This window comes from Perognathus longimembris, chromosome 18 (genome assembly GCF_023159225.1).
Source record: "Perognathus longimembris pacificus isolate PPM17 chromosome 18, ASM2315922v1, whole genome shotgun sequence".
In the NCBI taxonomy this organism is placed as follows: domain Eukaryota; kingdom Metazoa; phylum Chordata; class Mammalia; order Rodentia; family Heteromyidae; genus Perognathus; species Perognathus longimembris.
This window is the reverse complement of record NC_063178.1, coordinates 31198028-31212163: the sequence shown is the minus strand read 5'-3', so window position 1 is coordinate 31212163 and position 14136 is coordinate 31198028. Positions and strand designations below refer to the sequence as shown.

The window sequence follows — 14136 nt, the reverse complement described above, 5'->3', positions numbered from 1 at the left end:
ATCATCCTGATGGACTGCCTCGGACTCTGGAAACCTATTGCTTCTGTTTTGTATTTCCAATGTGTGTAGTTATGACAACAGCTGGAGACCAGATGACCCTCTGTAACTGAACTCTGTATATTCCCACTGTATGTTACTACAATGCTTCTGCCGTTGTACAGTGTTTGTGAGATGGTCTTTGAAGATGGTACCTTTATATATTTTTTCTTTCATTTTCAATAAAAGCACATTATCTCCACCTCTTGGTATTTAATACTGTTGCTGAATGTGCCTGTGTGAGTGTGTGCCCCAGCGTTGCAGGACCTCAGAGCTGGAGGTGGTCCATGGTGGTTCTTGGGTGCTGGCCGTTCCCTCCCTTCAGGTGGAGTTAGACATATGCTACCTGAGGTAACATGTTTTTGTTCTTGGGAGGGAGTGGGTGTAAGGAGGGCCCAAGGGAGGGTCTCTAGAGTTGTTTTGGTCTGCTTTGATTACTACTTCTGTACTATTAAACTGCTGATGTTTATTTTCAGGAATGTTTTGTAAAGGCACTTCTCACTCTTCCCCAGTACAACTGTACATACACTATTCCTTTTTATCAAATAAGCACATTTGATTGGACCTGGGTAACTGGGTAGTTGGACCTGGGTAACTGAAGCCGAAAGTCAGGACACGGGGGATGCCAGGCAAATGAACTAAAAGGGTATTTTATTTTAGGAGGGCCAGGTTTTTATACCATTTCAGAAACAGGATCATAAGACATCAGTTTACAACTTCAGGAGTAGAGATCAAGTGGCAGGATATTTTACATATCAAGGCATTTGATATTTACTATTACAGTACTACTTACTGTAGGTACACTGTTCCTTTTTATCAAATAAGCACATTTGAAAGGATACAAAGAAGGGTCTTAATTTCATTTAAAGAAATCTATCCATGTGTGGAGATACTGGAATTAGGTCAAATATACACTTTTGAATGAACATGTATTTAGAATGAACTTCAGCTCATAGACAGGTCTATGTTACATTAGAAAGAGTAATGGTCATGATGGTGTCCTTAAGGAAAAAGTTTCTAATCTGGCCTGTGCAATATCCTGGGTCAGTGATAGTGGGCAGGGTGTCTGTAACATTTGGTTTTCCAAGAAAGATTTTTTTCATTGCTTGAACCCTGATGTCTGTGGTGTGAAGCAGACTACTCTTTCTATCCTAACATAGCACTGTGACACTGGGTGTTGTTGCTGTGGGGATGTTGACAGCTACATATATTTCTCCTTATAGGCCTTTGTGGTGAAACACCTCTTGGAGTATACCCCGGCAACAGAGTCTAATCTGCGGTACAGATTGCTGTTGGTACTAGGCCTCCTTCTGACAGAAGTTGTACGCTCTTGGTTACTTGCACTGACTTGGGCATTGAATTACTGAACTGGTGTCCGCCTACAGGGGGCTATCCTCACTGTGTCATTCAAGAAGATCCTTAAGCCAAAGAACATTAAAGAGAAGTCCCTGGGTGTGGTGAGTATGCCCTACACAAAGCCCTCTTAGTGAGGACTCCTTTCCCCTGGGGTCACTTTTTGCTGAGATCCTCCTGAGACAAGTGGCAGTAGCCTGTGTCCTCAAAGTTCTCCTCACTGCTCTTTGTATCTTTAGCTCATAAATATTTGCTCCAACGATGGGAAGAGGATGTTTGAGGCAGCTGCTGTTGGCAGTTTGTTGGCTGGAGGACCTGTTGTTGCCATCTTGGGCATGGTTTATTATGTGATCATTCTGGGACCAGCAAGCTTACTAGGCTCAGCTGTTTTCGTCCTCTTTTATGCAGCAATGGTGAGTAAGCCTTCTAGCTGTATTAGGACAGCAATTCCTCCTTGGGAAACTAATACCTTCAAGGGAATTATAGTAGACTTCATCCTCTGATTGGAAACTTCCCCAAGAAGCTCCTTGGATTGCGGAAGTCTAGAACTAGGCAATACAGTCCCATGTGGGTAGAAACTCACTTGTGGGGAAGAAGTTATCACTTGCAAAAAGCAAGTGGCAGTGGCTCCTACAAATGAGGAGTCTGAGTGAAGGAGAAAGCCAGCAGGTGAATGTTGCCCTGGATAACATAGTAGTGTCTGAGTTACTTCACCTCCAGTTGGTATTTTCAAGTCCTCCTGCCCCTGCTTTGGTAGCCCTCAAAATCTGCAATCATAGTGAGAATAAAGAGTACTTTGTCATCACTGCCTTACCAGAGACAAGAATTAAATAATTCTTAATTATAATGAAGTTCCTTTTATTAGAGAAAAAAGAATACAACTACATAAGAGCCAGCATGTCCCAGAAAACAGAATTATATGCTCATTTTATTCAGAGTGATTTCCAGCAGGTCAGGCAGTCCATTTTGGATGAACTCTGATCTGGCTTTTCCTTTCAGATATTTGTGTCACGACTTCAGGAGAAAATGTGTGACTGCCACAGATAACCATGTCCAGAAGATGAATGAAGTTCTCACCTATATTAAATTTATTAAAATGTATGCCTGGGTCAAAGCATTTTCACAGAACGTTCAAAATGAGTTTAAAAAATATCTTGTGGGGCTGGGAATATGGCCTAGTGGCAAGACTGCTTGCCTCATACACATGAAGCCCTAGTTTCAACTCCTCAGCACCACATATATAGAAAACAGCCAGAAGTGGCACTGTAACTCAAATGGTAGAGTGCTAGCATTAAGCCAAAAGAAACCAGGGACAGTGCTCAGGACCTGAGTTTAAGCCCAGGACAGGCAAAAAAAAAATACCAGTCACTCATGCCTGTTATTTTAGCTGCTCAGGAGGCTGAGATCTGAGGGTCATGATTCAAAGCCAGCCCAGGCAGGAAAGCCTATGAGACTCTTATCTCCAGTTAACCACCAGAAAACTGGATGTGGTGCTGTGGCTCAAGTGGTAGAGTACTAGTCTTGGGCTGAAGAGCTCAGGGACAGTGCCCAGGCCCTGAGTTCATGCCTCAAGCCTGACCTAAATAAATAAATAAATAAATAAATAAATAAATAAATAAATAAATAAGGTGTGTGTGTGTGTGTGTGTGTGTGTGTGTGTGTGTGTGTGTGTGTGTTTCTGGATTCTTTGGGTTTGCTCATTCCCATACTTTGCTTCCTGAGCACATTAGATACTCAGACTTCTTAGGTCTACAGTTCTAGCATCATAAAAACTTTATGTTCAAAAGAAGTCTTAAAAAATTGAACCCATCACTCCATCTTACAGATGTGGAACTTTAAGACCTAGGAAATCACTCATTTTTCCAAGATAACTCGTTCGAATAATTCAGCTCTTTACCTTGTTTCCTCCTTCCCTCACACACTTCCTCAACAAGAGTTGAATTAGTAAATACTTAAGAGAAAAAAGAATCAGGTCCTGAGTCTAAGCCTCAATACCCGCCCCCTCACCCCTCAATTGACACCCCCCCCCCACCCGCCACACACATAAACCTTGAATTTGCATCAGAGGTATTAAAGGGCAATTTTAAAACATAATTGTGGCTAGAGTAAGTCTTACTTGACAGTAGAGGAGCAATGTCCCAAGATTTCTTTTGACTCTCTTTGAGGCTTGCTTTCTTTTGATAGAAATCTGAGAGGAGGAGCATCAGATATTGGAAAAGGTTGGGTACTTTCAGAGCATCACTATTGGCGTGGCTCCCATAGTAGTAGTGATCACCAGTGTAGTGACATTCACCATTCACATGACTTTGGGCTATGATATGACAGCAGCACAGGTTAGAGAACCCTCAGGAAAGAGAAGTTTTAAAAATATCATCTAAGAAGGTATTCTGGTCCTCTTGTTTACTGCATTTCAAGGTTGTCCCAAGAACTGTATTTATTTGTGTGTGTAAGTGATGAAGCTGAGATGAAGACCAGGGAACCAACTCTAGCGCCTAAGTATATGGGCTACTTCTAGTCGATCTGAGGTTTGGGGGTTTAAATTTTTGGAAATACAAATCAACCACAATACAATCTATGGTTCAGATTTACTGACAATTTTAGTTGAAGGTCTTATAAACACTACCCTTTAAATAATGTATCTGAAATGTAGTTACATTTGCTATTCAATTTTGCAGTCTTTCTGCTACCTGAAAGGAAATTAGTGAGTGATTTCAGGCTCACTTTCTCTTCTTTTCCAATTTTAAGGCTTTCACAGTTGTGATTGTCTTTAACTCCATGACTTTTGCTTTGAAAGTTACACCATTCTCAGTGAAGTCCCTTTTAGAAGCATCAGTTGCTGTTGACAGATTTAAGGTAAGTTGCTCCTTGCTCCTCCCTGGTGTCAAGCTGTGCCTGCCACAAGTAGTGGCCTCTGTTCCAAGGCCCTCTGAAAGCCTCACTGCTCTTTGCCTTGTGCCCTTTGGCATAAAAGCAGCAAGGGAACAATAAAAGAGACTGAATTAAAGAATAAGGCTAGTTACTTTTTAAACTTAAAGTAAATGTTTCCTTTCCTGAATGTTCTGGTTCTGGGCTCAGTGTCCCCTCCCCATAGTGAGCCCCCTTGCCTGGCCCTGAAATGGATGTATGTTGTCACTTAATGGCTCTGACATAGTTTAAAATGGTTTTCTTCCCCTTCTTCCTATCATTTTGATTGATTAATATGCTGAGTCTTTTTTTTATATTTATTTTTCTTGCCCTGTGATTATCTGCAGTAACTAAGTCAACTGTCAAGATGACAATCATTTTCAAGGAGTTCTTTATATATAACTACCTCATTTTCAAGCTGGAAGCCACCATGAAATCCAGAAAGTAACAAGGTTTATTATATAGGTATGAAAATCACATTCAAGTAAACTAAGAAAGTGACCAAGATTAGCTAGTAAATGAAGAATCCAGAATTCAGTCCCCACATTCAATTCATAGTATAGTTTGTTATCTAAAGCACAAAATCTTCCAGTTTTTTAAAACTAATTACTTTGACATTTTGATCTTTGCACAAATAAATTCCATTGTACAAATAGCATTGAAGTACACTAAATTGTAAACTAAATTTTTAAATGAATTGTCATGGAAAGAAATGACATCCTTAATGTCCTTAAATTACAATGTATTCCTTTCTTGAGATAAAGTATAAGGAACAGAAAAACTAGTTTTTGAAGCACTCAGGCCGTGTAGAAAACCTCTTCACACAGTGTAGTTAAAAGAGCAATCCACACAATGAAAACTGGGGATTCTTCCATTTAGATTACTCAAAGTGACATACATGTATTGAAACGACATTTTCACCCATTAAAAATAAGTACTCCCCGACTGTCTAGAAAATTGTTTTTGTCACAGTAGAAAACAGAGGTTGAAATAAGAGACATTTAAATAATTATTTTGCTTACTGAGGTTGCTGTAGCACTACAAGTAGACTTCAGGTCACCTTAGAAAATCAATAATTGAGAACAAGAAACTGAATTGAGAACAAGAAAAACAATAGCATGTTTGTTGGTTTTTCTTGTCTAGAATGGATACGTGTAGTATGGATATTCTGACTTAATTATTGTGAGCACCTTTAACCTAAATTGTACCCTACTGCTCACAAATTATACTTTACTAATCACATAATAGTGGTTATGTACTCTTTTAAAATAGATTCATACAAACAGTCACGCCAGATTGTAAGACTTAATGTGAACACCTAGTCAACTTTGTATTTTACTAAGGAGCTGTGTGGTACTACTCAAATTGTTCAACCATGCTTCAGTTTTCAATTTTCGATATGAATGGGAAGGATAAAACCCATTTTTGCCTTGCTCATTTTGTCCTTATAGAGTACAACTACCTCTCATTTCTTGTTGGCTTCTCCAGTTGTAACTTTTTATTTTTCTAAAAAGAGCCTCAGAGGAGATAAGCAAAGGGCATCTAGTGCAGTAAACATGATTCAACTTACTTCCCACATGACTTGCCAAAAATTTGCCTCCCACTTAGGGAGAGCCAGTGTCTGGCTTCTCATCAACTGCAATAGATTCTCTGTGGGTACAGATAGGCTCAGTGCATACTTTGTATCTCTGCACAACCACAAAATATATTTATTAATCGTATTTCTTTCCTAATACCCAGAACTACTCAAAAATTTGCTTTTCCAGACTTTTCTGCTCATTCAGCCTTTCGTCCTGTCTCTACTCTCATCGTCTTTAATTAAATGCTTTTCTATTTCTGGGACAGTGATGAAAAAACATGGACTAGCCTGTCATTTCTACAGCCAATATTCTATGTTAGATATGACCATTCTTTGTCCTTTTCTGTTTCCTTCTTTCTTTTGTTTTGTTTTATTTTATTTTTTTGCCAGTCCTGGACCTTGAACTCAGGGCCTGAGCACTGTCCCTGGCTTCTTTAAGCTCAAGGCTAGCACTCTGCCACTTGAGCCACAGTGACACTTGTGACCATTTTCTATATATGTGGTGCTGAGGAATCGAACCTAGGGCTTCATGTATGTGAGGCAATCATTCTTGCCACTAGTCCATATTCCCAGCCCATGTTTCCTTCTTTCTTGAACTACAGTTTTCTTTTTTCTCCAACAAACCATCTCTGCGGTACACCTCACATTTTCCTACCTTTCCACATCTACCCCTGTATGTCTACAACTCCAAGCCTGTCAAAATCTTAATGAGATAAACAGATCCATCTAAAAATCCAACTATGAAAAGGATTCCCTCATCTCAAAAGAGGATGTCTCCCTCTCCTAGCTTCCTATCACAAGTTGCTTCTATACATGCACTTCAGCTAGTAACTTTCTGCCTTATCACAAAAGCACGATTAACTTGGTGTTTTACTTCCCTAGTATGTTCTTTAACTTTGTGTGTGCCTGTCCTCTCTCCCCAGGTATAGTTTTAACTGTTTTCAGGAAAGGCACTATAATATCACTTTCTATAATATATTGCCTCAATCTTCAATGTATGGTGTGAATGGGAAGGAGAAAACCCATCTCATTTTTCTGAGCCGTATTCATTTTCCCTTTTATAAAGTAAAACTACTTCCTATTTCTTGTTGGCTTTTCTAGTTGTAACCTTTTTATTTTTCTAAAGGAGGCCTGACAGGAGATAAGCAAATGTATGCAATTAGATATTTGATCTGATATGTGAAGTTTGTTCTATTAGATGTGATGCCAATAAAAAGCATAAATGGTTAAACAATTGGCTTTATGATGTTTATATGATTTTGAAGAACAGGTTAAGAATATGTACTTAGGGGAAGCACAAAAATGGAAGGACAAAGGGTGAATAAATGCAGCAGTGATACTCACTAAACACTGTTGAAAATGAGCTGTATAACATGGGGTGGGGAAATTGGGTGAGAAAAAAATGAGGGAAGAGATCACTGTTCAAAATGAAATGTACTTATCATGTGAATGATGGAGCTGTAACCTTTCTATACATCCTCTTTACAATAACTATAAATAAAATTTAAAAAGAATATGCAATGATCAAGATGCATCATACTCATTAATTATATTGAATTGAAAGTCCTTTGACAACTACTTAAAGATAATTTTAAATTTTTAAACAAATATAGAAACCTTAAAACCTCTAATTCTGCTTCAAAGGCTTTACCTACAAATTAATGCTTATGTGCAATAGGAGCATGAAAATAACATATCCTTGCTTGTCATAGTAAAAAATTAGAGATAATCAAAACAAAAGATTTGAAAAGTATTCAGTGTGTTTCTCTCTAAGAAATTTTGGGAAAGCTTGAACACATAATTTGACTGCCATTGTTTGTATAAGTGGCATCTGTGTGATAGTGGCCAAAAAGGTTCTAAATATATTCAGTCTCCAGGACAGTCCTACCACCTGGCTATCTGTTTCAAAAGGTTAATAGTGTTAACGCTGAGGGGATTGTGATCTAAATATTCATTAGCAGACAAACATATAATAGTGATACTTCTATTTGTAATAGGATTAAAATAAATAAACTAGTATGTATCAAAATGGTAGGATTTAAAACATAATGTTGGTTGAAATAAGGATGTTAAATAATATACACAATAAATTATATAAATGATTTTTATAAATATGAGCTAATAAATATTTAGAAATATTAATAAATACCTAAAACTATATCATATATGGAACCCATTATGTGTATTTATAGACATAAAGGAATATATGTGTAAGATTTTAGGATATTTCAAGAGTATATAGAAGGGAGAATAATGGACCTAGGAAGAAAAATGGTAAATTTCAACCTCTAAGTCCTTTTTTTTTTTTTTTTTTTTTTTTTGGCCAGTCCTGGGCCTTGGACTCAGGGCCTGAGAACTGTCCCTGGCTTCTTCCCGCTCAAGGCTAGCACTCTGCCACTTGAGCCACAGCGCCGATTCTGGCCGTTTTCTGTATATGTGGTGCTGGGGAATCGAACCTAGGGCCTCGTGTATATGAGGCAGGCACTCTTGCCACTAGGCTATATCCCCAGCCCCCTCTAAGTCCTTTTATGCTTATAAAAGCAATTAATATCTCCTAAAGTCCAAGTAGATCTGGTCTATATAGTAGCTGCAGTTAGAAAAATGTTGTTGCAAAAGGAAATATAAATCAGATGCTTAAAGAGTAATTAGAAGCCATGCACGGTAAGGCATGCCTTTAATCCTAGGACTCAAGGTACTGGGGTCAGGAAAATAGTCAGTTTGAAGTCAATCTGTGAAAGATTCTAAGCTATTGAAAATTTCCAAGTAATAAATTGTATAATGAACCTAACACAATCTGTGTATGAGGCTAGCAATTTGTTCTTGTGCTCAGACTTAGGGTGTGGCACCACAGATATGAGCAGATATCTTTAAGTATCAACTAGCTACCTTTAGTTAGAAGCCTCCGGGTTCATGTGCATATTTCTATCTCCTACTCTGAGAGGGAGCACTCCTTAACCAAAATGCACTGGGTCAATCCACTGAGTAGGATGTGTGGCAGAACACTTTCTCCTTTGGTCTGGTTGCTGAATCACTATATTGCTTGTACCTACACTAGCTCTTGCTTCATCTCTTTTCATGGGAATCTAATAGGCCATTGAATGCAAGTAGAATCAAATCTCCATTGAATGCAAGTAGAAATTCACCTCCAGAACAATTGACGTGAAGGTTTTCCCAGCAATTATTTATTGGGCTCTTGCCCTAGTCCTCAAACTTTGATGCCTGACCACCCTGCTGCTCATTATTTAAGCAGGTCCTTCTCTCTGCTGTTTTCTCCAATTCTTGCACTGCCTCAGTCAATGACAAGCTGTCTGACCCTACTTCCTCTTCACAGACTGAGGTCCTCACACTCATCTCTGCCCAGTACTTTCACCATTATAGTTTCCATCTTGTTATTTTAGTACCCTGGAGAATTTTAAAGTTATAACATCTGCAGGGCAGTTCAAAAACTACATACTACACAATAAATTGTGATTCTAAATCAACCAAATGCTTTGTAAAAATGCATAGTCAGTATATTTTTGTTTGCTGTAATATATAGTTTAGAAAGTACAGCTTGACAACATTTTCCTGGCAGTCAGATAATACAATGACTTGCATGCACGGATATATATCTTTGCAAAGGTCAAGAAGTCTTGCTGTTGGGCTGGGGATATGGCCTAGTGGCAAGAGTGCCTGCCTCGGATACACGAGGCCCTAGGTTCGATTCCCCAGCACCACATATACAGAAAACCGCCAGAAGCGGTGCTGTGGCTCAAGCGGCAGAGTGCTAGCCTTGAGCGGGAAGAAGCCAGGGACAGTGCTCAGGCCCTGAGTCCAAGGCCCAGGACTGGCAAAAAAAAAAAAAAAAAAAAAAAAAAAAAGAAGTCTTGCTGTTAGGACACTGCTTTGTCATTTCACTTCCCTGGAGTCCTGCCTTTTCTAGAGAGAGAAAATTAGTATTTACTTCTCAGACAGCAGATCTGCATTTTCTCCTCATAGATCCTGCTGACCTATGCCTTAATCCCATTTACATAAACTTTAAGAGTAATCAAAGAAACACAAATCAGTCTAACAGAGTAAATGAAAACTAAAGTTGGCGTTTGTAATTTTCATGTATTAGCCTTATTTTTACATGAATAAAACAGAAAGCAAAGGAATTTCAATTGTGTCTTAACACAGAAGAACAAAGCAACAGCAAAATGCCCAGTTATTCACTGGGGCTCTCTCATGTTCAAATAAAATAAACTCAGCAAGGTACCACCCAATGTGAGTACATTTATACCTTCATGAACATTCAACTGACATTCATTATATTGTTGAAATTAGCCTGCTATTTAGAGGACAAACATGTTTAGCTTTCCATTCCTGGTGTTTATCGTCTCTGATTTACTTTGAATTCAAAGGAACCATTTGATAGTTCGGCTATTTTTCCTTTAAGGTGCGTATAATGAAAATGTACCTTCAGCTCATTAGGAGTATAAAAAGTTTGCAAGGCTTAATACAAGCACATTTTATCATGTCTCTTAATTTGTTCTGCAAGAATGACCAGTGTAAGGTAAAATGGAAAAGATCAACAGCCCTCAGCTGGGGTGGGATGAGAGTGAAATCTGACTCAGTTAAGGACCCTGTGAGATGGGCCAATTTGCGAAAGCATGGAATCTAGCTAGGATGGAAAGAAAATAACTCCTGGAGAGAGACAACAAACTTAGCAGTGACTAGCTCATAAGTACTACAGATCCACAGAGGAAGCTAAGAACTCCAGAAATACCTGATTTGGTTAAAAAAAAAAAAAAAAAAAAAACAGTTCCCCCCAAATTAATCAAAAGACTTTGAAGAAAAATTGCAATGGAAATTCTAAAAGGACAGTGACAATTAGCACATAATATTTATACACATTTATGGGCAAAATGATGCTGAGTTGATACATGTACACTATTTGGAATGACAAAATCAGAGTAATTAATACTTGCATTGATTGTTTTCTGGGAACATTCAAGTTCTGCCAGGTATTTTGAAATCTAAGATTCTTTGAACTTTAGCTACCCAATTGTGTCAGAGGGCACCATAATTCGTTCTATATAACCATAAATTGGACACAGTGCCCATTTTTAAAACATGCTAAGTAAGAGTCAAGAAATTTTAGATGGGAAAAGTGCAACAATTGATTAGTTTTAGTAATCAATTAAAATGTGCCATGAAACTATACTAATCATATCTTTGTTGGTAGAAGAATAAGCAAATAGGAACAAAGTGCAATTTAAAAACAAATCTGTGTACTGTATAGGAATTAACTATGTTTAAACTAAGTTTTTGTGGAACTGGGATTTAAACTCAGGGCCTCCTACTTGTTGAACCACACCTTCTGACCTTTTTTTCACTATCAACCTTTTTTCACTGACAACTGCTGGGCCATGGCCATTCTGCTTTAGGCTTCTTGCTGTAGCTGGAATGACAGGTGCATGCCACCACACTCTTTCTGTTGAGATGAGGGCCTAACAACCAGTTTTCCCTACACTGGCCCAGAACTTAGGTCCTCTCAATCCCAGCCTGCCTTAGTAACTAGTATTACAGGCGTGGAACATTATGTCCAGCTCATTAACTTTTGAGGGAAATCAATTGGGTTATACAATTTATTGTCCAACACAGCACAATTTGGGAGCATAATGGAATATCTGTAGAGGATGTAACAGCCACCAGACTCGGACTATTTGACATTTGATTATGTGGCAAGGTATAGGCTGGTCCCTTCATAGTTACTAATGACCCTTCACTTCAGTCTCAGAGATGTTCCAGTTTAGGCAAAATTCCTATAGCTACCTTATTTTAAGGTCCTGGTCTATAACATCAGAACCAATCTCTCGGTGTTGAGAGAGGCTGTAAGAACAATCAGTCAGTGTCCACATTCTTAGGCTCAAAGATAATGTTTATATTTCCATCTGTAGGTGCTTAGAGACCCTAATGAAGAAATATATTCTGGTTTGGTGGCAAAAATGTTAGTGTCAGGAGCATAAAATTAAGTTGATATTGAGCACCAAAGTGCTACTCAAGAGAGTAGAACTTAATTACATTTACTTGCTACATAAACAATACAAGTACTTACAAAAATCCTGACACATATTGATTACTATTTTTGGCATGTAAAAAAGCAAAACAAGCTGGGTGCTGTTGGCTACCTATAATCCTAGCTACTCAGGAGGCTGAGATGTGAGGATCATGGTTCAAAGCTAGCCTGGGCAAGAAAGTCCATGAGACACTATTTAACTATTAAAGCAGAAAGTGGAGCTATGGTTCAAGTGGTAGAGTACTAACCTTAAGTAAAACAGCTCAGGAACAGTACTGTGACCCTGTGTTCAAGCCCCAGGACAGGTACAAAAACAAAACAAAGCACTATAAAATGGCTTTCAGGCAAAAACAAACAAAAAAACCTAAAACAACCCAAAACCTTTACAAACCTAATGTCTGAAACTGCAGTGAAAGACTACCAAGCACTTTTATAGTGTCATGCCTGGTGTGCTTTCACTAAATTAACATAAGACCCTTATCTCATATAATAATGCCATGCTGTAAGTACTTTAATTGGCTTCATCTAAGAGAGGAAGCTTAAGACTGCAAGGAGAGACACTCCACACACCCATTGCTATGCAGTCAGAACCAAACCCATGTTACAACCTTTATACTTTGTTGGTATCAAGATTATGCCTTAGAAAAAGAAATAGTGATACCTGTAGGTATACAATAAAAGTTTTAATTTTGAAGAGAATAAAATCTCCTTAAATTGTGATATCTGTATTTGCCTGGCAATAGCAAAATCAGTGTTATTCATAGAAGCACCCATTACTCCTGTTTTTCTTATATCCTGTGGTTATCTCTAAGCAAACATTGTTACCCCTAATTTCAGAATCAAATACACATTTCCATTGCTACTTTCCACCTCTTGCCTGACCATGTCTGCACTCTCAAAACAAGGCTTTCTCCTTCTAATTTTGCCCTTGTCATCATTCTTGAAACAACATCCAACGTGTGTCACAAAAATCTACCTGGCTTATGTCCCTTTGAGGCTCAAATCTCTGTAATGGCTGCCCATTTCACTTTGAGCAAAGCTCAAGTCTTGACCCTTGACCTCTGTTGTGAGCTAACTTCCTGTACTTCTCTAACTTACATCCTAACTCACATGTTGCTTCACATTAGCTTCTTTACTTTCTCCTCAATTATATATGTATGCATATATGTATGTATATGTATACATAAAAATATGTATATAAATATATGTATAGATAAACATAAATGCATACGTACATTTTTTTCCATTTCACAGTCTTTAGACTTGCCATCCTTTAAAAACTTTTTATTGTCAAGGTGAAATGCAGAGGAGTTACAGTTACATAAATTAGGTAGTGAGTATACATTTCTTGACCAACTTGTTACCCCCTCCATCAGTTGTCTCCTACCCTCTCACCTCCCCAATTTGCCCCACCCCTGAGTTGTACAGTTAGATTACATCATACTGTCTTTTAAATATTGCTATTGCATTGGTTCACCTTTTACCCTTTGCCTCACCATTTTAATGTTCCTTCTCCCTTCCCTAATTCAGACAAACATATATAAAATACCCGGGACACCAGAATCAAATACAGTGACAATAGGGGCAAAACCATAGGAAAAATGAACAGAAGAAAAGAAGAAATAATTTCACACAGTACATTAAAAACAACTTCAATAATAAACCACTTGTTTCCATATTATGGAGATCACTTCTCTTTGTCACCTTTTGTTATGTGTATGTAGGTATTGAGCTATTGTGATCATCTGCTAGGACTATCCTAGATATATATAATTATTACCAATAAAGGAGACCATAGAGTTTATGTTTCTTTGGGTATAGCTCACTTCACTTAGTATGATTTTTTTCTAAGTCTTTCCATTTTCTTAGGAATTGGGCAATATCATTCTTTCTGATAGAAGTATATAATTCCATTGTGCATATACACATATCAAAATTTCTTTATCTACTCTACTACTAAGGGGTATCAGGGTTGGTTCCATATTTTAGCTATGGTAAATAATACTGCTATGAACATGGTTGTGCTGGTAGCTTTAGTATGGCTTTGTGATCCTCTAGCTAAATACCCAGAAGTGGGATTTCTAGGTCATAGGGGAGCTCCATATTTAGCCTTTTGAGGAAACTCCACACTGCTTTCCAGAGTGGTTGAACAAGCTTACACTCCCACTAATAATGTAGTAGTGTTTGTTCTCTTTTGGCCACATCCCATCCAGCAACTGTTGTT

The 14136-nt window shown here is 38.1% G+C and overlaps 1 pseudogene; it reads left to right on the top strand.

Annotated features, from left to right (window-relative positions):
• The first annotated feature begins 375 nt into the window (after positions 1 to 375).
• LOC125366905 lies at positions 376 to 4377 on the top strand (annotated as a pseudogene).
• Positions 4378 to 14136: the final 9759 nt, after the last annotated feature.